General features: G+C 40.5%; 1 protein-coding gene across 1 annotated transcript in view; it reads right to left on the reverse strand.

Annotated features, from left to right (window-relative positions):
- LOC128656879 (histone-lysine N-methyltransferase SMYD3) overlaps positions 1–23,085 on the reverse strand; it is a 619,924-nt gene that overhangs the window by 310,605 nt on the left and 286,234 nt on the right. The gene's annotated exons all lie outside the window — the stretch shown is intronic.

Consider the following 23,085-nt stretch of genomic DNA (forward strand, 5'->3'; position numbering starts at 1 on the left):
GGTAGTGTTAGGTTTAATTATAACTTAGGTTAGGACTTATTTTACAGGTAATTTTGTTATTATTTTAACTAGGTAACTATTAAATAGTTCTTAACTATTTAATAGCTATAGTACCTGGTTAAAATAATTACAAAGTTACCTGTAAAATAAATATTAATCCTAAAATAGCTATAATATAATTATAATTTATATTGTAGCTATATTAGGGTTTATTTTACAGGTAAGTATTTAGCTTTAAATAGGAATAATTTATTTAATAAGAGTTAATTTATTTCGTTAGATTTAAATTATATTTAACTTAGGGGGGTGTTAGTGTTAGGGTTAGACTTAGCTTTAGGGGTTAATCCATTTATTAGAATAGCGGTGAGCTCCGGTCGTCAGATTAGGGGTTAATAATTGAAGTTAGGTGTCGGCGATGTTAGGGAGGGCAGATTAGGGGTTAATACTATTTATGATAGGGTTAGTGAGGCGGATTAGGGGTTAATAACTTTATTATAGTAGCGCTCAGGTCCGCTCGGCAGATTAGGGGTTAATAAGTGTAGGCAGGTGTCGGCGACGTTGAGGGGGGCAAATTAGGGGTTAATAAATATAATATAGGGGTCGGCGGTGTTAGGGGCAGCAGATTAGGGGTACATAAGGATAACGTAGGTGGCGGCGCTTTGCGGTCGGCAGATTAGGGGTTAATTATTGTAAGTAGCTGGCGGCGACGTTGAGGGGGGCAGGTTAGGGGTTAATAAATATAATACAGGGGTCGGCGGTGTTAGGGGCAGCAGATTAGGGGTACATAAGGATAACGTAGGTGGCGGTCGGCAGATTAGGGGTTAAAAATTTTTTATCGAGTTGCGGCGATGTGGGGGGACCTCAGTTTAGGGGTACATAGGTAGTTTATGGGTGTTAGTGTACTTTAGGGTACAGTAGTTAAGAGCTTTATGAACCGGCGTTAGCCCAGAAAGCTCTTAACTCCTGCTTTTTTTCGGCGGCTGGAGTTTTGTCGTTAGAGCTCTAACGCTCACTTCAGAAACGACTCTAAATACCGGCGTTAGAAAGATCCCATTGAAAAGATAGGATACGCAAATGGCGTAGGGGGATCTGCGGTATGGAGCCTCTAACGCTGGTTTTCACGGCTAACGCCAAACTCCAAATCTAGGCCTAAAACTTTACACTTATTTTGTCAATATTTAAACTAATGAAACTTTAAAAAATATCTAGATGTTATTCTCAGACTAATCTTTTCTTTGAATGCATCATTCTATCTAGCATTTATTTAGTGTTTAATGTCCCTTTCATTTCAATGTGAATTTAAACTACATCTCAGGCAAATATCAGTTTCAACATGCTCTTTCATATCAATGATCAAATATCTGAGTATAATGTTTCTTTAATAAACATACAGGTATTTTTTTTTTTTTTAAAAAACCCAACATATTTACTTTAGTAGCTGCTGTATTTCTCCTTAAATCTTATAATAATAACTAAACATGAGGGATACTGAATGATACTTAACTCAAGTTACTCAAATTTAAATAAATGGTTGTGATAATTGCTCATCATACTTAAGTGAAAACTCCTGTAATTTTAGAGTGAAGATCACAGTGTGTGGTCTTCATTTTCAATAGCTTCATTTATTATTACAAGCGCATTTCTAGAAATGCAGAATACAGTTGCAAATTATAACAAGGTGTACAGAAATAGATAATAAGATGATACATTATGGAATATTACGGTATGCTGAGATTGACATTCCAAAGTGTATAAGTGTTTTTTCCCACCAAAATACTGACTGAAAGAAAGGAATGCAAGGGAAATGCAGCTACCATGGGATATACTGTACAATCTGTATTGAATACTTCACATTTCAATATGATTTGTTTGAATTTGTCCCCTGGAGGTCTCAATACAAAATAAATTATATGTACTGTATATACAAGACATATCAAAGAATACAGACATTTAGGTTACATATATGTAGTTAACGATCATTTAGGCATGACAAAATATTTTTTTGTTTGTTTTTTAAACTTTGATTTGTTTAACCTTTTTTCTATATTTAAAGAGACACAAACCCCAATTTTTTTATTTTCTGATTCAGATCAGAGCATACAAATTTTTTAATGTGTCCAATTTCCTTCTATTATCAAATTTCCTTCATTCTCAAGGTATTCTTTGTTTAAGAAATACCTAAGTTGGAAAAGTCTGAAGCACTACATTGCAAAAAAAGTGCTGCCATCTGGTGCCCTTGTTAATGTATACTATGGCCTCTATTTATCAAGGTCTGGCGGACCTGATCCGACAGTGCGGATCAGGTCCGCCAGACCTCGCTGAATACGGCGAGCAATACGCTCTCCGTATTCAGCATTGCACCAGCAGCTCACAAGAGCGGCTGGTGCAACGCCGCCCCCCTGCAGACTCGCGGCCAATGGGCCGTGAGCTGTCAAGTTACACTCACTATACATTGTGTTCATGTGCAGTATTCTTGATTAGCATATTGGGGGAATAATGGGCCCTTATTTCCTCATACATTATGGTGGCATACTGCATGATAGAGATGTGTGTTTGGCTTTGGATGAACACAAATTCTTTCAAATTTATGCTGATTCAGTGATTTGTCCAAAACACAACCAGCTGAATACGCTATTGTACGAAATTGACAAGAAACCCATGCTTGATCAAATAGTTTTGTTCATATCTTTATTCCACTTGACACCAAAAAGGTGCAGGAAGGGGAAAGACAGGGAGGAAGGAGTTATATGATGTTTTGATAATCAGCCCCTCCTTTGTTTGTAATAATGTACAGGGGGTCTGACCATTTATGTGTACATCATCATCTGTCCAATCCTTCCATAGTTTTAGTAATGATTGCTGTTAGGGACAGTCAGTCAGGCACTAAATGTTGATTTTAGTCATCCAGGCTTGGCCAGTTAGGCTTAGGAGGATCGGAGACTAGGGGAAGCTCAGACTTGTTTCAATCACTTTGACTATAGCTATTGGAAAGTGTAGTTTTGTGACTTCTTTGTGCCTTTGTAAGCTAGTCATTTACTTAAAGGGACAAAAAAAAAACCACAACATTTTATTTCATGATTTAGGTAGAACATACCATTTTAAACAACTTTCTTATTTACTTCTATTATCAAATGTATTTCATTTTCTTGGTATCCTTTGTTGAAGGAGCAGCAATGCACTACTGGGAGTTAACTGAACACATCGGGTGAGCCAATGACAAGAGGTATATATGTGCAGCCACCAATCAGCAGTTAGCTCCCAGTACAGCATTGCTGCTTCGAAACCTACCTAGGTATCCTTTTCAACGAAGGATACCAAGAGAACAAAGCAAATTAGCTAATAGAATTAAATTGGAAAGTTGTTTAAAATTGAATGTTCTGTATGAATCATTATGTTTCATTTTGAGTTTATTGTCCTTTTTAATTCAATCAAGTTATATGTTAATTTGTTAACGGTACCATTACATACTTTAGCCGTGTCCCTGACCACACCTCATGGTTGCAGTTTAGACCTTCTAGTGCTTGGTGGCAAAACTCTCTTGAAGTTTACTGTTTAGGAATGCAAGACCTTAAAGGAATATGAAGCCCAAAAATGTTATATTGTGATTCAGAGCGTACAATTTTTTTTTTTTTTTTTAAAAAGTCTCTAATTTACTTCTATTTGCTTCATTCTCATTCGTTGTTAAAGAGATGCCTAGGTAGGTGTTTAGAGCACTAAATGGCAGGAAATAGTGCTGCCATTTAGCGTACATGCAAATGGATAGCATTCTTGCAAAACTGCTGTCATATAGTGCTCCAGACACGTGCATGCTCCTGAGCTTATGTTCCTTTTTTTTAACAAAAGATACTAAGAGAACCAAGGAAAAGTTATCATAGAAGTAAATTAGAAAGCGGTTTAAAATTGCATGCTCTTCCTGAATCGTGAAAGAAAAATTTGGGGTTTCATGTTGCTTTAAAGGCTTTAGGATCTAAACATCCGAGGTAATATAACCAATTGTTTATATACTTTAGTATTACTTTTAAAGGGACAGTCAACAACAGACTTTTTGTTGTTTTAAAAGATAGATAATCCCTTTATTACCCATTCCCCAGTTTTGCATAACCAACACTGTTATATTAATACACTTTTTACTTCTGTGACTAACTTGTATCTAAGCATCTTCTGACAGGCCCCTGATCACATGACATTTTATTTATTATCAATTGACTTGCATTTGAGCCAATTAGTGCAGTGTCTGCCACAAGCCAAGTGCGTGATCACTATGTTATCTATATGGCTCACATGAACTAGCTCTCCCCTGTTGTGAAAAGCAAATAAAAAAAGAGGCGGCCTTCAAGGGTTTAGAAATTATCATATGAGCCTTCCTAGGTTTGCATTCAACTAGAATACCAAGAGAACAAAGCAAAATTGTTGATAATAGTAAATAGAAAAGTTGTTTAAAATTACATGTCCTATTTGAAAAATGAGTTTTTTTGGACTTGACTGTCCCTTTAATTACCACTCTTTCCGCTGCTTATATTTTTTAATTAACATATTATTTTATTTGACATAATCACTACTTGTAGTTTAAGGATTTGGGCTTGTCATAGCTATTAAGTGCATTATACTATCTATAAGAAAAGTCACTTTTCTATAACTGTATACAAATAGGTGAATAACAACACAAAGTATCACTTATAATGTCAGCTGCAGAACAATAGAGGGTATTACTCAGAATGGCAGCCTTAGGAAAAAATATTAAACTAAAGGTTATAGATAGGATACCATTGCTAGTAGGGGAACCCTAAAACAGTATGATAATAGACAATAATAATAGCAAATTACAAACTTCTATACTCTGTCAGGGTTTTTTCACTGTTTTGTTTGCCATGTGCTGCTGGCAGCCATTTTACTCACCTCTCTTGCTGACTCTGGTGCATACTGTGTGATGCTGCTCATTTCCTGCACTTCCTTTTATTTCGAGACTGGTGTACATCATACGTGTGAGACAGGATGCAGTCTCAGAATTGTGATGTCATCACTTATTATTTAAAGGGCCTCTGTTCAGTATGCTTTGCCCTTGCGTTGTTTCAGACCTGTTTGTGAGAGCTCCTGTGTATTACCTGGCTGCCTGACGTCCCTCCTGGTTCCTGATCCCTGGCTTGTTCCTGACTCTGCTGTTTTCCTTGTTCCAGATTCCGGCTCGTCTGACTATTCGCTTTGGCTCCTGACTCGGCTCGTCTGACTACCAGTTCTGGTTTTGATTACTGGCTTGTTATTTGACTTGTGGACTTTTTATTATTTTTTTTATATCAATAAAGGTGTGATTATTTTTGCATTTCTTGTCTCAGTCTGATTCCTGGCACCCTGACATTACGCAAGGGCCATGAATCCTGATGGTGCTAATAATCCACCTTTACCTGCCATCATTTCCAGGATGGATTAACAGGATCACCGCTTGGATCAATTTGCACTAGCCCTCAAAATCCTGCTGACTCGCACTGCACATTTGGACCAAAGTGTCCCGCAAGTTATGGTTGCTCCTGTTTCCGCTGCTGCACCTAGTCTTACCAGGAGCATGTCCGGTTCTGCACCTCTACCTCAGCGATATGAAGGCGATCCTAATCAGTGCAGAGGGTTTTTGAACCAGGTGGGCATTTACTTTGAGATGTTAGCTCAGGCGTTTCCCTCTGACAGAGCTAAGGTGGGATTTCTCATCTCTTTACTCTCTGACACAGCTCTTGCCTGGGCTAATCCCTTGTGGGAGACTAATAAACCTGTGATTTCAAATTACCCTGAATTTGTGGCCTCCTTTCGAAGGGTATTTGATGTTCCGGCTCGCTCCTCCTCTGCTGCTAAACGACTCATGTCCATTCAGCAAGGTACAAGATCTGTTGCTCAGTATGCCATTGAGTTCCGTATGCTTGCCGCAGAGGTAGGTTGGAACAATGAAGCCCTTGTTGCCGCCTTCTTTCATGATCTCTCTGATGCGATTAAAGACAAAGTTGCTGCCAGAGATTTACCAGAAGATCTCGAGGCATTGGTGTCTTTTTTGATCCTAATTGACATCAGACTAAGTGAGAGGCCCTCTTTCAAGGAGTGCTCCCTCTCCTCCCATGCCTCCTGGTCCAGAGTCACCAGGTACTGCCGATGCAGTTGGGATTCACGTGTCTCTCCGCGGTGGAGAGGGCCTTTAGGAGGAGGGAGGGGCTCTGCCTTTATTGTGGGTTACAGGGCCACCTTTTGAAGTCTTGTCCTACACGGCCGGGAAAGTCTCACACCTAAGGTCCTGTCGGGGGCAGACCTTGGGTAGTTTATCCTCGTCACCGGAACCGCTAAAGGAGAAACCTTTGGTCACGTTTGTCCTTTCCTGGGTGGACTCCTCCATAGTCACCCAGGCTCTTGTTGACTCCGGTGCTGCGGGCTATTTCATTGACAGTGCTTTTATATATAAGCACTCCATTCCTGTTTTGCCTCGGTCCGTTCCGCTTGCTATTGAGGCCATTGATGGCAGGCCCCTTCAGCCCGCACTCGTTACTCACAAACTGCTCCGTTATCCATGGCTGTTGGGGCTCTCCATTTTGAAACCCTCCAGTTCCAGATGAAAAACTCTCCGCATTTTCCGGTTGTTCTGGGTTATCCCTGACTCCAAAAGCACAATCCCAGTCTCGACTGGCGCAGGTTCGAAATTTTGTAGTGGTCTCCGCAATGTATTTCCACTTGTCTTTAGAAACCAGTTAAAGTCTTGTGCACTTCTTCGGTATCTCAATTGCCAGAGGAGTATTGAGAGTTCCTAGACGTTTTCGACAAGGTGCGTGCTGGTATGTTGCCTCCTCACTGGTCTTACGATTGTGCCATAGACCTGCAACCCGGAGCCATTCCTCCTCGGGGCCGGGTTTACCCTCTGTCTGTTGCGGAGAATTGTGCTATGGAGGAGTATGTTGCCGATGCTCTGTCACGGGGTATCATCTGCAAATCCTGCTCTCCTGCAGGGGCTGGCTTCTTCTTTGTGAAGAAAAAGGGTGGCGAGTTAAGACCATGCATCGATTATAGGGGTCTTAATCGTCTTACCATTGAGAATGCTTACCCTATTCCGCTCATTACAGAACTCTTTGACTGCCTCAAGGGAGCTACGGTCTTTACTAAACTTGATTTGATAGGAGCGTACAATCTCGTTAGGATCAAGGAGGGCCACAAATGGAAAACAGCATTTAACACCAGGAACGGGCATTATGAGTATCTTGTAATGCCCTTTGGCCTATGTAATGCTCCTGCTGTATCCGCATACACTCACCCACACTTGAGGCTCATCGTTCTGATGTTACATGGGTTCTTCAGAGACTACTTGAGAACGGCCTGTTTTGTAAACTCGAGAAATGTGAGTTCCATCAGACTCAAGTAACCTTCCTAGGATATGTTATCTCCGTTGCAGGGTTCTCCATGGATCCTGACAAGTTATCTACAGTTCTGCAGTGGCCTTGCCCAGTTGGTCTTCAAGCTATTCAACGTTTTTTGGGGTTCACCAATTACTATAGAAAGTTTATTAAAAACTTTTCTTCCTTGGTCAAACCTATCCCAGACATGACCCGTAAAGAGAATGATCCACTCCATTGGTCACCTACTGCCATTAAGGCCTTTGATAGTCTTAAGACTGCCTTTGCTGCTGCTCCAGTTCTGGCTCATCCTAACCCTGTCTTGCCTTTCGTTCTTGAGGTCGATGCGTCTGAGACTGGAGTAGGTGCTCTCTTGTCTCAACGCCCTACGCCTGATGGTTCCTTGCATCCGTGTGGTTTCTTCTCTAAGAAATTGTCTCCAGTGGACTGCAATTATGAAATTGGCAACAGGGAATTACTGGCCATAATTTTGGCACTCAAGGAATGGAGGCATCTTCTCGAGGGTACTAGCGTGCCAGTGCGCGTTCATACTGACCACAAGAATTTAACTTATCTATCTGAAGCAAAACGTTTTTCGCCCTGAAATGCCAGATGGGCGCTATTTTTGTCTCGGTTTAATCATGTGGTCTCCTACCTGCCTGGTAGTAAGAATGTTAGGGCTGATGCCCTCTCTCGACAATTTTCGCCTCTGTCCAAGGAGGAGTCTGTACCTACTCCAGTTATACCTCCTGACCATATTTTGGCTACCATACGTACTAATTTGACTTCTCCCTTGGGGGAGGAGATCCTGGCTGCACAAACCAATGCATCTCCTGAGAAACCTAGTGGTAAGTGTTTTGTTCCTGAGAATCTTCGAACTAAACTTTTGCACACTTACCACTATCCTAAAGCCGCAGGTCACCCAGGCAAGAACCAAATGATTTGGTCTGTCACTCGACAATTCTGGTGGCCAGGTCTTCGTTCTGATGTTGCTGCGTATGTTGCCTCCTGCTCAGTTTGTGCACAGAATAAGACTCCTCGACGTCTTCCTGTGGGTCTTCTTCAACCTATTGCTAATGGTAAGCGTCCTTGGACACATCTTTCCATGGACTTCATTGTCAAGCTCCCTGTTTTCAATGGCAATACTGTTATCCTTATGGTGGTTGACCATTTTTCTAAAATGTCACATTGCATTCCCTTGAAGAAGTTGCCTACCGCTCAGGAGCTTGCTTCAATTTTTGCCCGGGAGGTCTTCCGTTTACATGGGTTACCCAAGGAGATAGTGTCGGACCGGGGTAGCCAGTTTGTCTCCAGATTTTGGCATTCCTTTTGTGTTTAAATGGGAATCCAGCTTTCCTTCTCCTCGGCATATCACCCTCAATCCAGTGGGGCTGCGGAACGGTCTAATCAAGCTCTGGAACAGTTCCTCTGTTGCTATGTCTCAGATCACCACAATAATTGGTCTGAACTGTTACCTTGGGTAGAGTTTGCTCGTAATAGTGCTATAAATGCTTCCTCCAAGTTATCCCCGTTCATGGCGAATTATGGGTTTCAACCATCCTTGTTGCCCAATTCATTCATGTCTCAGGGTATTCCGGCTTTGGAGGAGCATCTCCGGCAACTCTGTTCCACGTGGGTGCAGATTCAGGACTGCCTTCATCGTTCTATGCAGTGCCAAAAGTTCCAGGCTGATCGTAGGCGTCTGCCCACGCCTTCCTACCAGGTTGGTGAGAGAGTTTGGCTGTCCTCCCGCAACTTGAACCTTTGTGTGCCTTCCAATAAACTGGCTCCCCGTTATGTTGGTCCTTTTCGAATACTCTGACGGGTCAATCCTGTTGCCTACACTCTTGACCTTCCTCCTGCAATGTGCATCTCCAATGTTTTTCATGTCTCCCTCTTGAAACCATTGGTTTGTAATCGGTTTACCACTGTGTTGCCTCGTCCCCATCCTATCTTTGTTGACAATCATGAGGAGTATGAGGTCAGCAGCATTATTGACTCTTGTGTGTCCAGGGGCCGCGTACAGTATTTGGTTCACTGGAGGGACTACGGTCCGGAGGAGCGTTCATGGGTTCCCTCCTCTGATGTTCATGCTCCCGCCCTCCTCCGTGCCTTCCATGCCCGTTTCCCCAATAAGCCTTTTGTCCTCCCACGGGGGAGGAGTCATTGAGGGGAGGGTACTGTCAGGGTTTTTTCCCTGTTTTGTTTGCCATGTGCTGCTGGCAGCCATTTTACTCACCTCTCTTGCTGACTCTGGTGCATATTGTGTGATGCTGCTCATTTCCTGCACTTCCTTTTATGGCCAGTCTGGTATACATCATCCGTGTGAGAGAGGATGCAGTCTCAGAATTGTGATGTCATCACTTATTATTTAAAGGGCCTCTGTTCAGTATGCTTTGCCCTTGCATTGTCTCAGACCTGTTTGTGAGAGCTCCTGTGTATTACCTGGCTGTCTGATGTCCCTCCTGGTTCCTGATCTCTGGCTTGTTCCTGACTCTGCTGTTCTCCTTGTTCCTGATTCCGGCTCGTCTGACTACTCGCTTTGGCTCCTGACTCGGCTTGTCTGACTACCAGCTCTGGTTTTGATTCCTGGCTTGTTATTTGACTTGTGGACTTTTTATTATTTTTTGCTATTAATAAAGGTGTGATTATTTTTGCACTTCTCGTCTCAGTCTGATTCTTGGCACCCTGACATACTCCCATTACATTTTGTGAGTCACATCAACAGTCACACCAATGAGAGAGAATCCTATTTCTATACATTAGATAAATGAGAATCAGTACTGTTGTAATAATAAAAGTTAAACATTTATGCAACTCTAATTCTCATTGTTGTCTCGGAAATATCAGAGCTGTTACAGTGATACTGGTCAGACATTAAGAGAAAAATTCCATCACCTGTAATCTTAACCAGTCAATCTGACCACTGAGACAGAGGACTCATTTATTAAGCAGCGGATGCTTCTTCGGAGCAGCAGTCATAAGACCAATGCTCCTTAACCTCTCTGCCACCTAAAAGGTGGCAGATTGAATTCTTCCTCAGGATGATTGACAGCCCCTGCTAGCGGGCGATAGTGACTAGCGGGCAGCATTGCACAAGCATTTCTGCCCATGTCCGCTCGATACATGATAAATCAAGCCCAGGGAGTCAATTGGGTTTAAGAAGATACAACAAGGTAGTAAAGAATACTGTTGTTCCACACAAATGAGTAAACCAGTTACAAATATCGACATCTCATCCCAATGCAGTGGGCTATAGCTGTCCATGCAACAGGCCAATGGTGACAATATGCTTTGTTCCAACTGTCGCCATCTCCTGAGATCTCAGTCTATCTGCAGTCCACAGTAATGTACCCCTTTATCCTCATAGCAATCAGAGGTCTGCTCACAGCCTGTACCTCTGTAATCTCTGGATCCAATGTTGTTACAAAATAATTTGCTTAAAGGGACAGAAAGGTCAAAAAAAAAAAAGCACATGGGTGCATTTTAATTTTAAATAGAAGCATTTTTGCAATATGCTTCCATTAGCAAAAATGATTCTAGTAAGTTAATACTGTCTTTCAGTGGCATACGCACATATACTGTGAGTGTCCATGCAGAGAGCTAGAAGTCATGTGTTTTGTCTCTGTTAAAGGGGCAGTCTACTCCAGAATTGTAATTGTTTAAAAAGATAGATAATCCCTTTCTTACCCATTCCCCAGTTTTACTCAAGCAATTCAGTTATATTTATATACTTTTTACCTCTGTAATTACCTTGTATCTAAGCCTCTGCAGACTGCCCCTTACCTCAGTTCTTTTGACAGACTTGCATTTTAAAATGAAACAAAAAAAGAAAGGGCGCCTCCTAGTGTAGCCAGTATATATAAGGATAAATAGAATGAGATATAGATTTTGTACTCACATGTAGTGAAGGCAAAGATAATGCCTAGATAAGCAGTCTGGAAACTTATCAGTGTCCCAGTTGACTGTGCATTAGAATGCTAGGGCAGCTCCTCTTAGTAGATTTCCAAAATCATCTGAAAAGTAAGAAGATATACAGAGGGCGACTCCTAGTGTGGAATTAGTAAGCAGAGTGTGAACCCACCAGCTTTACCCTTCAGAGATATACTCACAAAGTATAGAGCACACTGTAGTGCTAATGAAGCAAGCTGGGTATATTAAAAGTGGCCCAGCGCACATACCACTCCGGTGAAAGATGGTCCAATGTATTCAGAAGGTTCAGATAAAAAATTCAGGAGACTCCAGATATATATAAAAAACACTTTATATAAAAATATAACAGTGTACAATAAAAATCAGTAGAATTCGCTACGCGTTTCTCAGAGCTACCACTCTGTTTCCTCAGGCAAGTTATCATGATTCTAGTAAGTTAATACTGTCTTTCAGTGGCATACGCACATATACTGTGAGTGTCCATGCAGAGAGCTAGAAGTCATGTGTTTTGTCTCTGTTAAAGGGGCAGTCTACTCCAGAATTGTAATTGTTTAAAAAGATAGATAATCCCTTTCTTACCCATTCCCCAGTTTTACTCAAGCAATTCAGTTATATTTATATACTTTTTACCTCTGTAATTACCTTGTATCTAAGCCTCTGCAGACTGCCCCTTACCTCAGTTCTTTTGACAGACTTGCATTTTAGCCAATCAGTGCCCTCTCATAAGTAACGCCATGGGCATTAGCACAATGTTATCTATATGGCCCACATGAACTAGTGCTGTCTAGCTGTGAAAAATATCAAAAAGCACTGAAAAAAGAGGTGGCCTTCAAGGGCTTAGAAATTAGCATATGAGCCTACCTAGGTGTAGCTTTCAACAAAAAATAACAAGAGAACAAAGCAATTTTGATGACAAAAGTAAATTGGAAAGGTGTTTAAAATCGCATGCCCTATCTGAATCATGAAAGTTTAATTTTGACTATAAGACTTATTTGTGTCATACAAGCTATTGCTCACTTTCTGAGAAGGTGTAGTGCTTGAATGCTGGTGCATAGGCACTCACAGCATATGTATATGAAAATGAAAAGAAGTAATAACTTTTACTAGAAGTATATTTGCTAATGGAAAAACACTTCTATTTAAAATTGAAACACATCCATACACATTTCAAATGTAACCATTCTATCCCTTTAATGTCTTAGATATCCATGACCCGTAGGGTTATGAAAGCGATCAGAATAGATTCTGTGCTTAACCCCACAGCAGGAAGCAACAACCACTGCAGGGCAACAATCCAATAATTCATCCCACACCAGTTCTATGAAACGTTTGCATACATCTAACATATTTTATTAAATCCCCCTTTTTTTAACCATACCCAGTTTCCCATGGTTGGACCTTATTTTTACATTAAATTAATTTATTATTCCAGTTATTATATGCTCCAGATTTAATTTTATGTGATCCACTGGGCTTCTGTGGTGAATAAAACATTTCCAATGCCATTCTACTGTTCATTATGGGAAACTACACAAAGGAGAGTGTTTTGCCTGACTAGTAAATGTAATCTTTTTCATAGAATTCTTTCAAGATAAAATCAGAAACATATGGAACATATTTTGAAACTAAGGTATATAATTGCCATGCCAAGAAGTTAAGGTCAATACTAGGACAAAATAGAACTCAGACTGGGGAAGTTTCTTGAACTGCATAAAAAAACTGGGTTACAGGACATTATCCCTAACCTGAACTCCTGGAAGAGCCAGCTGTCTTAAATATATGATGTTACAGACGTGATTATTCTTATGTATTAATACTGGAAAAATCTGCAGTTAAAATCCCATGTCTAATGAAGATGCTTTATAGCTTTGAAAGCTTGTATTCAGCTTTGTTATTTGATTAAAGTATGTCTTTAAGGTTCTTACTTCTTCTCTGTTAAAATTCTGTTAGGAATAGTTATGCAGTATGACATTTTGATTGGCACATAAAGGAAATACTTTTCTTTGGATTCTTTCTAAATTACCCATCAACTTTATAGACCAAATACACAGAGTGGATCACTCCACATGCGCAGGCATGTTAATATAAGCTCTCAATGTACTGGGGCTGGTTTGTATTAAGATGTTCTTGTTGGACAGAGGCGATTAAAAGATAAACTACAAAAACTAACTTTTTTCCTTTAAACTCCATTTGCTTGTAACAATATTGTATAAAATACACAGAAACGGACGGCACTCTCAAACTGGACTGTGTACACATCATACACAACTGTACAACTCACAGTCCTGGATACTCACAGTCAACTGTGGATGAAAATTTCGGACGAGTCCTCAAGGAAATGAGAAAGTGGCTTGGGAAGCTTTTAAAGGTTTGTGCATGGCTTCTTGGGTAACCGAAGAGCTGGATACTATGTTGAGCTTATGAACAACCTTTTAGAAAAGTATCATTAATTAGGCTGCAACATGTCACTCAAAATCCACTTTCTTGACTTTCATCTGGACTTCTTCCCTGACAACTGCGGTGCTTTTATCTGAGGAAACGACCCAGTTGGGGTTGAGAAACGCGTCATATTAAAGCCTTTTTTATCTGAGAAGTTGTCCGTGTTTGTGGTATTTCAACCATAAGATAATAACACGTTAAGTCCATTATTTCATTGCAACATTAAACTACCAGAGGAGTTTGCCTGGGAGAAGACACCAAGGAACACATTCTCCCCAGTGTACTAGCCACTGTTAAGTGCTAGCAAGCTATCACGCACTGGTCACAGTACAGTGCCATTTGTTCCGGTAAGCACATTACCTGTCCATCTTTGTTTCTGCATTTTCCAGACGATATCACGCTATTGTGGCGCCCTCTTTTTTTCTCTCATTTTCTAACAGTTTTTCCCTTCTCTCCGGGATCAAGAGGAGCTGCCTGCCTTCACGTCATCATTTCAAGAAAGGAAATATCTACACAGATCCTTAGAAACTTTTTGTTCAAAGGACATATCCACAAACCGGTTACGGTAGATTTACATACTGACTTTGTTTGTCAATTTTTATGATTTTCATCTGCACTTTTTTCAGCGCGCTTTCATATCCCCTTCTGGGGTATTTTCTGCGGTGCTTTTATGCTTGCTGACTATTGTTGGACAGTGCTCCTAGTAGCCTAGTAAGAAACCTAGCAAACCTGAGTACAGGTATGATTTGTCACTGTCACCTTGTTTTGTTTATTGTCTGTGTATACCTTGCATGAAATGAAGGTTAGAACGTTGTTCCTTTCATTGTTCTCAGTTGTGTGGTTATGCTTTACGCTAAAAGCCAGGATGTCACGTAAATGTGTTGACGAAGAACTTTGTTAAGAGGATGAACAAGGATGGCAAAGCTCTGAAGTACCTGAGAGGAAAATTTCCACTGCTGAGTGAGGTTAAAGTAAAGGAAGGAATCTTTGTTAGGTACACAAATTTGTGAACTTATTATGGATGAAAACTTCGGGCGAGTCCTCAAGGATAATGAGAAAGCGTCATGGGAAGCTTTAAAGGTGTTCTGTTCTCCATGGCTTCTCGGGCATGGGTAACCAAAGAGCTGGAAAATATGTTGAGCTTGTGAACAACCTTCTAGATAAGTATCATCAATTAGGCTGCAACATGTCAGTCAAAATCCACTTTCTCAACTCTCATTTGGACTTCTTCACTGACAACTGCGGTGCAGTGTGTGATGAGCACGGTGAGCGACATTTCAGCAATGCAACGAAGATACCAGGGTAGGTGAAACGCTTCAATGCTTGCCGACTACTGAGTGCAAGCGACAGGCAAAGAGAAGGTGCTCTTGTGAATAAGCAACTATTTCAAATAGTACTTGCAATTGCTTTATGTTTTTTTTTGTTTTGTTTTGTGTTTTTATTTGCAATTGAATGAAAACAACATTTATTTATGTTCTATCAAGAAAATATCAGATTGTTGTAATATTTGCTTTTCACTATGACTATATTACTGAAGGGCAAGCAGGGTATCTCAAAAACTAGAGCTAACAAAAAATTCTGACATCATTTTTGTTTTTCTTGAAACAAATAATGGAGAAAATGTTCTAATAGCAGAAAAAAATGGAAACTGGGAGATTGTAAAAAAGTTTGAACAAATAAAGGATGTCCCTGGAAATAAGGTATGGCTGGCAACCCTATTGCCTTGCTTTACTATATTCCTCTGTTCAATAGTAAACTTAATTGAATATCATCTGTCTTATAACTCTGTTAAACAATTTTTTTTTAATGTGTTTCCTTACTTTACTACGTGAAATTGGTTGATTCCTTAGTCTCCCTTAGTTTCTTCAAAAAAAGTTGGTAACCCTACAAGGTAATGAAATTGTGACCCGCACAGTGTATTTAGATTTATTGAATTCAACCGCCTTACCCTCTTGAAAAAGCCTGTGTTACAATATGGCAACACTCATTTTAAATTGCTGATTTTGCTTTTGGAAAGGTATATAAATACAATTAAAGTGATTGAATGATTTAAAGCCCAGTATTTAAAAATACCCTTAAAAACATGGGCACTTTAAGTCATTAAACTTTACAATTATGCTTCTTTTTTTATAATACTTACCTTTTTGGTACTGTAAACTTACCGAAGATCCTCCACCCACATCTCCTTCAGTATTGAGCAGGTCGATGGCGAATCTGGCTTCCTCCAATCGTTATGTGCCTCACAAGCTGGATGCCAAAAGGGGCACACAAAGATTGGAGGAAGCCAGATCATCATTGATATGTTAAATACTGAAGGAGATGAGGGCGGAGGATTGTAGGTATGTTTACAATACCAAAAAGTATTTTTAAAAAAGAAGCCTAATTATAAAGTGTAATGACTTACAGTGCCCATGTTTTTAAGAGTGTTTTTAAATACTGGGCTTTAAATCATTCAACTTAAAATCAGTTTAATGAATAAGTTTCCATGATTTCCTTTAGGTTAGGTGCAATTTGCTTTTGTGAAGGTCTGTAAAAATCCTGGAATACTCTATGAAAGAATAGCATGGGTGTCTTAACTAATTCAAAGTACCACAGTTATAGTAGACTGACAAGACAAAGAGTAGGAAACAAAAACATCTGTCTTGAATTTTAAGTTTTCACACTGAAAACTAATTAATTAAAAGATTAGTCAGTGAATAGTCTTTTTCCTTTTAATTATTATTCCAAATACTCTGGAAAACATTTTTTCAATTTTATGATAACTGATGTCTGTAAGGAAAAGAAAACTTTGTATGGTGCGTGAGTCTATATTTTATACACCATGAGGTTTAATATTTTTCCAAATTTATTTATTTACCCACTCATTATATTTATGTCAATAACATTCACACAAACAACTCTTTATATACACAACCTCCATAGCCACACAAACCACAGACATAATATAGAAATCACTGAAGCCTGTTATCACAGAGAGAGTGTTGAACCAATTAATGGCTAGATTACGCATGGAGCGCTATTTATCACTCCGACTTGTTTGTTAACTCTAGATGGACACTTTTTGGGCATGTATTACAAGTTTATTCTCAAATACATATTTCTATATATATCTAATGGTTTTTAGAGAAAAACACAATTTATGCTTACCTGATAAATTTATTTCTCTTGTGGTGTATCCAGTCCACGGATCATCCATTACTTGTGGGATATTCTCATTCCCAACAGGAAGTTGCAAGAGGACACCCACAGCAGAGCTGTAATATAGCTCCTCCCCTAACTGTCATAGCCAGTCATTCGACCGAAAACAAGCCGAGAAAGGAGGAACCATAGGGTGCAGTGGTTACTGTAGTTTAAATTTAAAAATTACCTGCCTTAAAATGACAGGGCGGGCCGTGGACTGGATACACCACAAGAGAAATAAATTTATCAGGTAAGCATAAATTGTGTTTTCTCTTGTAAGGTGTATCCAGTCCACGGATCATCCATTACTTGTGGGATACCAATACCAAAGCTAAAGTACACGGATGAAGGGAGGGACAAGGCAGGAACTTAAATGGAAGGAACCACTGCCCGTAAAACCTCTCTCCCAAATATAGCCTCCGAAGAAGCAAAAGTATCAAATTTGTAAAATTTTGAAAAAATATGAAGCGAAGAACAAGTCGTCGCCTTGCAAATCTGATCAAAAGAAGCCTCATTTTTAAAGGCCCAAGTGGAAGCCACAGCTCTAGTGGAATGAGCTGTAATCCTTTCAGGAGGTTGCTGTCCAGCAGTCTCATAGGCTAAGCGGATTAAGCTTCTTAGCCAAAAAGAAAAAGAGGTTGCCAAAGCCTTTTGACCTCTCCTCTGTCCAGAGTAGACAACAAACAAAGCAGATGTTTGACGAAAATCTTTAGTAGCTTGTAAGTAAAACTTTAAAGCACGGACCACGTCCAAATTGTGTAACACAAGGATGGAACAACAATCTCTTGATTGATATTCTTGTTAGATACCACCTTAGGTAAGAACCCAGGTTTGGTACGCAGGACTACCTTATCCGTATGAAAAATCAGATAAGGAGAATCACATTGTAAGGCAGATAGCTCAGAGACTCTACGAGCCGAGGAAATAGCTACCAAAAAAAAGAACTTTCCAAGATAAAAGCTTGATATCTATGGAATGAAGAGGTTCAAACGGAACTCCTTGAAGAACCTTAAGAACCAAGTTTAAGCTCCATGGTGGAGCAACAGGTTTAAACACAGGCTTGATTCTAACTAAAGCCTGACAAAATGCCTGAACGTCTGGAACATCTGCCAGACGCCTAACTAGCTGACAATCCTTTTTCCAAACCTTCTTGGAGAAAAGATAATATCCTAGCAATCCTGACCTTACTCCATGAGTAACCCTTGGATTCACACCAATAAAGATATCTACGCCATACCTTATGGTAAATTTTCCTGGTGACAGGCTTTCGTGCCTGTCTTAAGGTATCAATAACTGACTCGGAGAAGCCACGCTTTGATAAAATCAAGCGTTCAATCTCCAGGCAGTCAGCCTCAGAGAAATTAGATTTGGATGGTTGAAAGGACCCTGAAGTAGAAGGTCCTGTTTCAGAGGCAGAGACCATGGTGGAAAGGATGACATGTCCACTAGATCTGCATACCAGGTCCTGCGTGGCCACACAGGTGCTATCAGAATCACCGATGCTCTCTCCTGCTTGATCTTGGCAATCAGTCGAGGGAGCAGAGGAAAAGGTGGAAACACATAAGCCAGGTTGAAAGACCAGGGCGCTGCTAGAGCATCTATCAGTGTCGCCTTGGGATCCCTGGACCTGGATCCGTAACACGGAAGCTTGGCGTTCTGGCGAGACGCCATGAGATCCAGTTCTGGTTTGCCCCAACGATGAATCAGTTGTGCAAATGCCTCCGGATGGAGTTCCCACTCTCCCGGATGAAAAGTCTGACGACTTAGAAAATCCGCCTCCCAGTGCTCTACACCTGGGATATGGATAGCTGATAGGTGACAAGAGTGAATCTCTGCCCAGCGAATTATTTTTGAAACTTCTAACATCTCTAGTGAACTTCTCGTTCCCCCTTGATGGTTGATGTAAGCTACAGTCGTGATGTTGTCCGACTGAAATCTGATGTACCTCAGAGTTGCTAACTGAGGCCAAGCCTGAAGAGCCTTGAATATCGCTCTTAGTTCCAGAATATTTAATGGAAGGAGAGACTCCTCCTGAGTCCACAATCCCTGAGCCTTCAGGGAGTTCCAGACTGCACCCCAACCTAGAAGGCTGGCATCTGTCGTAACAATTGTCCAATCTGGCCTGCGAAAGGTCATACCTTTGGACAGATGGACCCGAGATAGCCACCAGAGAAGAGAATCCCTGGTCTCTTGGTCCAATTCAGTTGAGGGGACAAATCTGTGTAATCCCCGCTCCACTGACTGAGCATGCATAGTTGCAGCGGTCTGAGATGTAAGCGTGCAAACAGCACTATGTCCATTGCCGCTACCATTAAGCCGATTACTTCCATACACTGAACCACCGAAGGGCGCGGAATGGAATGAAGAACCCGGCAGGAATTTAGAAGCTTTGATAACCTGGACTCCGTCAGGTGAATTTTAATTTCTACAGAATCTATCAGAGTCCCTAGAAAGGAAACTCTGGTGAGTGGGGATAGAGAACTCTTTTCCTCGTTCACTTTCCACCCATGCGACCACAGAAATGCCAGTACTACGTCCGTATGAGACTTGGCAATTTGGAAATTTGACGCCTGTATCAGGATGTCGTCTAAATAAGGGGCTACTGCTATGCCCCGCGGCCTTAGGACCGCCATAAGTGACCCTAGAACCTTTGATTCTTGGGGCTGTAGCTAATCCCAAGGGAAGAGCTACAACTGGTAATGCCTGTCTTAAAAGGCAAACCTGAGAAACCGATGATGATCTTTGTGTATCGGAATGTGAAGATAAGCATCCTTTAGATCCACTGTAGTCATATATTGACCCTCCTGGATCAGTGGTAGGATGGTACAAATAGTTTCCATCTTGAACGACGGAACTTTGAGGAATTTGTTTAAGATCTTTAGATCCAAAATTGGTCTGAAGGTTCCCTCTGAAGGTTCAGATTTGAGTAAAAACCCTGTCCCTGTTCCTCCTTTGGAACTGGATGGATCACTCCCATAACTAGGAGGACTCGTACACAGTGTAAGAATGCCTCTCTCTTTATCTAGTGTGCAGATAATTGTGAAAGGTGAAATCTCCCTTTTGGGGGGGAAGCTTTGAAGTCCAGAAGATATCCCTGGGATATAATTTCCAACGCCCAGGGATCCTGAACATCTCTTGCCCACGCCTGGGCAAAGAGTGAAAGTCTGCCCCCTACTAGATCCGTTCCCGGATAGGGGGCCGTTCCTTCATGCTGTCTTAGAGGCAGCAGCAGGCTTTTTTACCTGCTTACCTTTTTTCCATGTCTGGTTTGGTCTCCAGACCGTCTTGGATTGAGCAAAAGTTCCCTCTTGTTTATTATTAGAGGAAGTTGATGCCGCACCTGCCTTGAAGTTTTGAAAGGCACGAAAATTAGACTGTGTGGCCCTAGATTTGGACCTGTCCTGAGGAAGGGCATGACCTTTTCCTCCAGTGATATCAGCAATAATCTCCTTCAACCAGGCCCGAATAGGGTCTGCCCCTTGAAGGGAATGTTAAGTAGCTTAGATTTTGAAGTCACGTCAGCTGACCATGATCTAAGCCATAGCGCAGCAAAACCAGAATTCTTAGCCGTTAGTTTAGTCAAATGAACAATGGCATCAGAATAAAAGAATTGGCTAGCTTAAGTGCTCTAAGTTTGCCAAGTATGTCATCCAATGGAGTAGCTACCTGTAAAGCCTCTTCCAGAGACTCAAACCAGTACGCCGCAGCAGCAGTGACAGGGGCAATGCATGCAAGGGGCTGTAGGATAAAACCTTGTTGAATAAATATTTTCTTAAGGTAACCTCTAATTTTTTATCCATTGGATCTAAAAAAAACAAAAAACAAAACACAACTGTCCTCGACAGGGATAGTAGTACGCTTTACTAGAGTAGAAACTGCTCCCTCCACCTTAGGGACTGTCTGCCATAAGTCCCATGTGGTGGCGTCTATTGGAAACATTTTTCTAAAAATAGGAGGGGAAGAGAACGGCACACCTGGTCTATCCCATTCCTTATTAATAATTTCTGTAAACCTTTTAGGTATTTGGAAAAACATAAGTACACACCGGCACTGCAAAGTATTTATCCAGTCTACACAATTTCTCTGGCACTGCAATGGTATCACAATCATTCAGAGCAGCTAAAACCTCCCTAAGCAACACGCGGAGGTGTTCAAGCTTAAATTTAAATGTAGAAATATTAGAATCAGGTATCTTTCCTGAGTCATTAACATCACCCACTGACTGAAGCTCTCTTTCCTCAGCTTCTGCATATTGTGAGGCAGTATCAGACATGGTTCTTAAAGCGTCAGTATGCTCTGCATTTTGTCTCACCCCAGAGCTATCTCGCTTACCTCTAAGTTCAGGTAGTCTGGCTAATACCGCTGACAGTGTATTATCCATGACTGCCGCCATGTCTTGTAAAGTAAACGCTATGGGCGCCCTAGATGTACTTGGCGCCATTTGAGCGTGAGTCCCTTAAGCGGGAGTCAAAGGGTCTGACACGTGGGGAAAGTTAGTCGGCATAACTTCCCCCTCGTCAGATTCCTCTGGTGATACATTTTTTAAAGACAGAAAATGATCTTTATTACATAAAATGAAATCAGAACATTTGGTACACATTCTAAGAGGGGGTTCCACCATGGCTTTTAAACATAATAAACAAGGAGTTTCTTCTATGTCAGACATGTTTATACAGAATAGCAATGAGACTAGCAAGCTTGGAAAACACTTTAAATCAAGTTAACAAGCAAATATAAAAAACGGTACTGTGCCTTTAAGAGAAACAAATTTTGTCAGAATTTGAAAAACAGTGAAAAAATGCAGTAAATCAAACGAAATTTTTACAGTGTGTATAATAGGCTAACAGAGCATTGCACCCACTTGCAAATGGATGATTAACCCCTTAGTTCAAAAAACGGATCAAAAAAACGAAATAGACGTTTTTTTTACAGTCACAACCAACTGCCACAGCAAGCTGTGGCCCTACCTTCCCCAATAAATGACTTTGGAAAGCATTTGGGCCCTTTAGAGATGTCCTATAGCATTCAGAGGGCCTTTGAGGGAAGCTAGATGTCACAGTTTGTAATTTTAACTGCACCAACTGTAACTTTTATACTACAACAGTGGAAATTGTTTCTAGTCAAAATTTAAGCCAGCCATGTGGAAAAAAACTAGGCCCAAATAAAGTTTTATCACCAAAGCATATATAAAAACGATTAAACATGCCAGCAAACGTTTTATATTGTAAATATCATAAGGGTATTACCCCTGGGAGTAAGCATGATACCAGTCGTTATTAAATCACTGTATTCAGGCTTAACTTACATTAATCAGGTATCAGCAGCATTTTCTAGTGTTTTCCATCTCTAGAAAAAATTATAACTGCACATACCTGATAGCAGAATAAACTGCACGCCATTCTCTCGCTGAAGTTACCTCATCTGTGTAATCCCCTCAGACATATGTGAGAATAGCAATGGATCTTAGTTACAACCTGCTAAGATCATAGAAACCTCAGGCAGATTCTTCTTCTATTTACTGCCTGAGATAAAATAGCACAACTCCGGTACTATTTAAAAATAACAAACTTTTGATTGAAGAAAATAAACTAGCTATATTTAACCACTCTCTCCTACAACGTCCTAGCTTGTTGAGAGTTGCAAGAGAATGACTGGCTATGACAGTTAGGGGAGGAGCTATATTACAGCTCTGCTGTGGGTGTCCTCTTGCAACTTCCTGTTGGGAATGAGAATATCCCACAAGTAATGGATGATCCGTGGACTGGATACACCTTACAAGAGAAATATATATCTATAACCCTCTCTCTCTCTCTCTCTCTCTCTCTCTCTCTCTCTCTCTATATATATATATATATATATATATATATATTTATAAATACATAGAACATATCCCCCTATGTGAAGGACATTGGAATGTGAAATATTTACAGTACATACACATCTAAAGACTTTATTAAATATCAATATTACATATATATGTTATTACCTTTTTTCAGCTATTTGACTGCAAAGATCTCTAATGCACTTACATATATGTCTATATATGTGTACATATGTATTACGTGTGTGTGTGTGTGTGTATATATATATATATATATATATATATATATACACACACACAGTACTGTGCAAAAGTCATAGGCCACAATTAGATTTGTTGTTTTAGCAATGGTATCATGAC

This window comes from Bombina bombina, chromosome 4 (genome assembly GCF_027579735.1).
Source record: "Bombina bombina isolate aBomBom1 chromosome 4, aBomBom1.pri, whole genome shotgun sequence".
NCBI classification, from domain to species: Eukaryota; Metazoa; Chordata; class Amphibia; order Anura; family Bombinatoridae; genus Bombina; species Bombina bombina.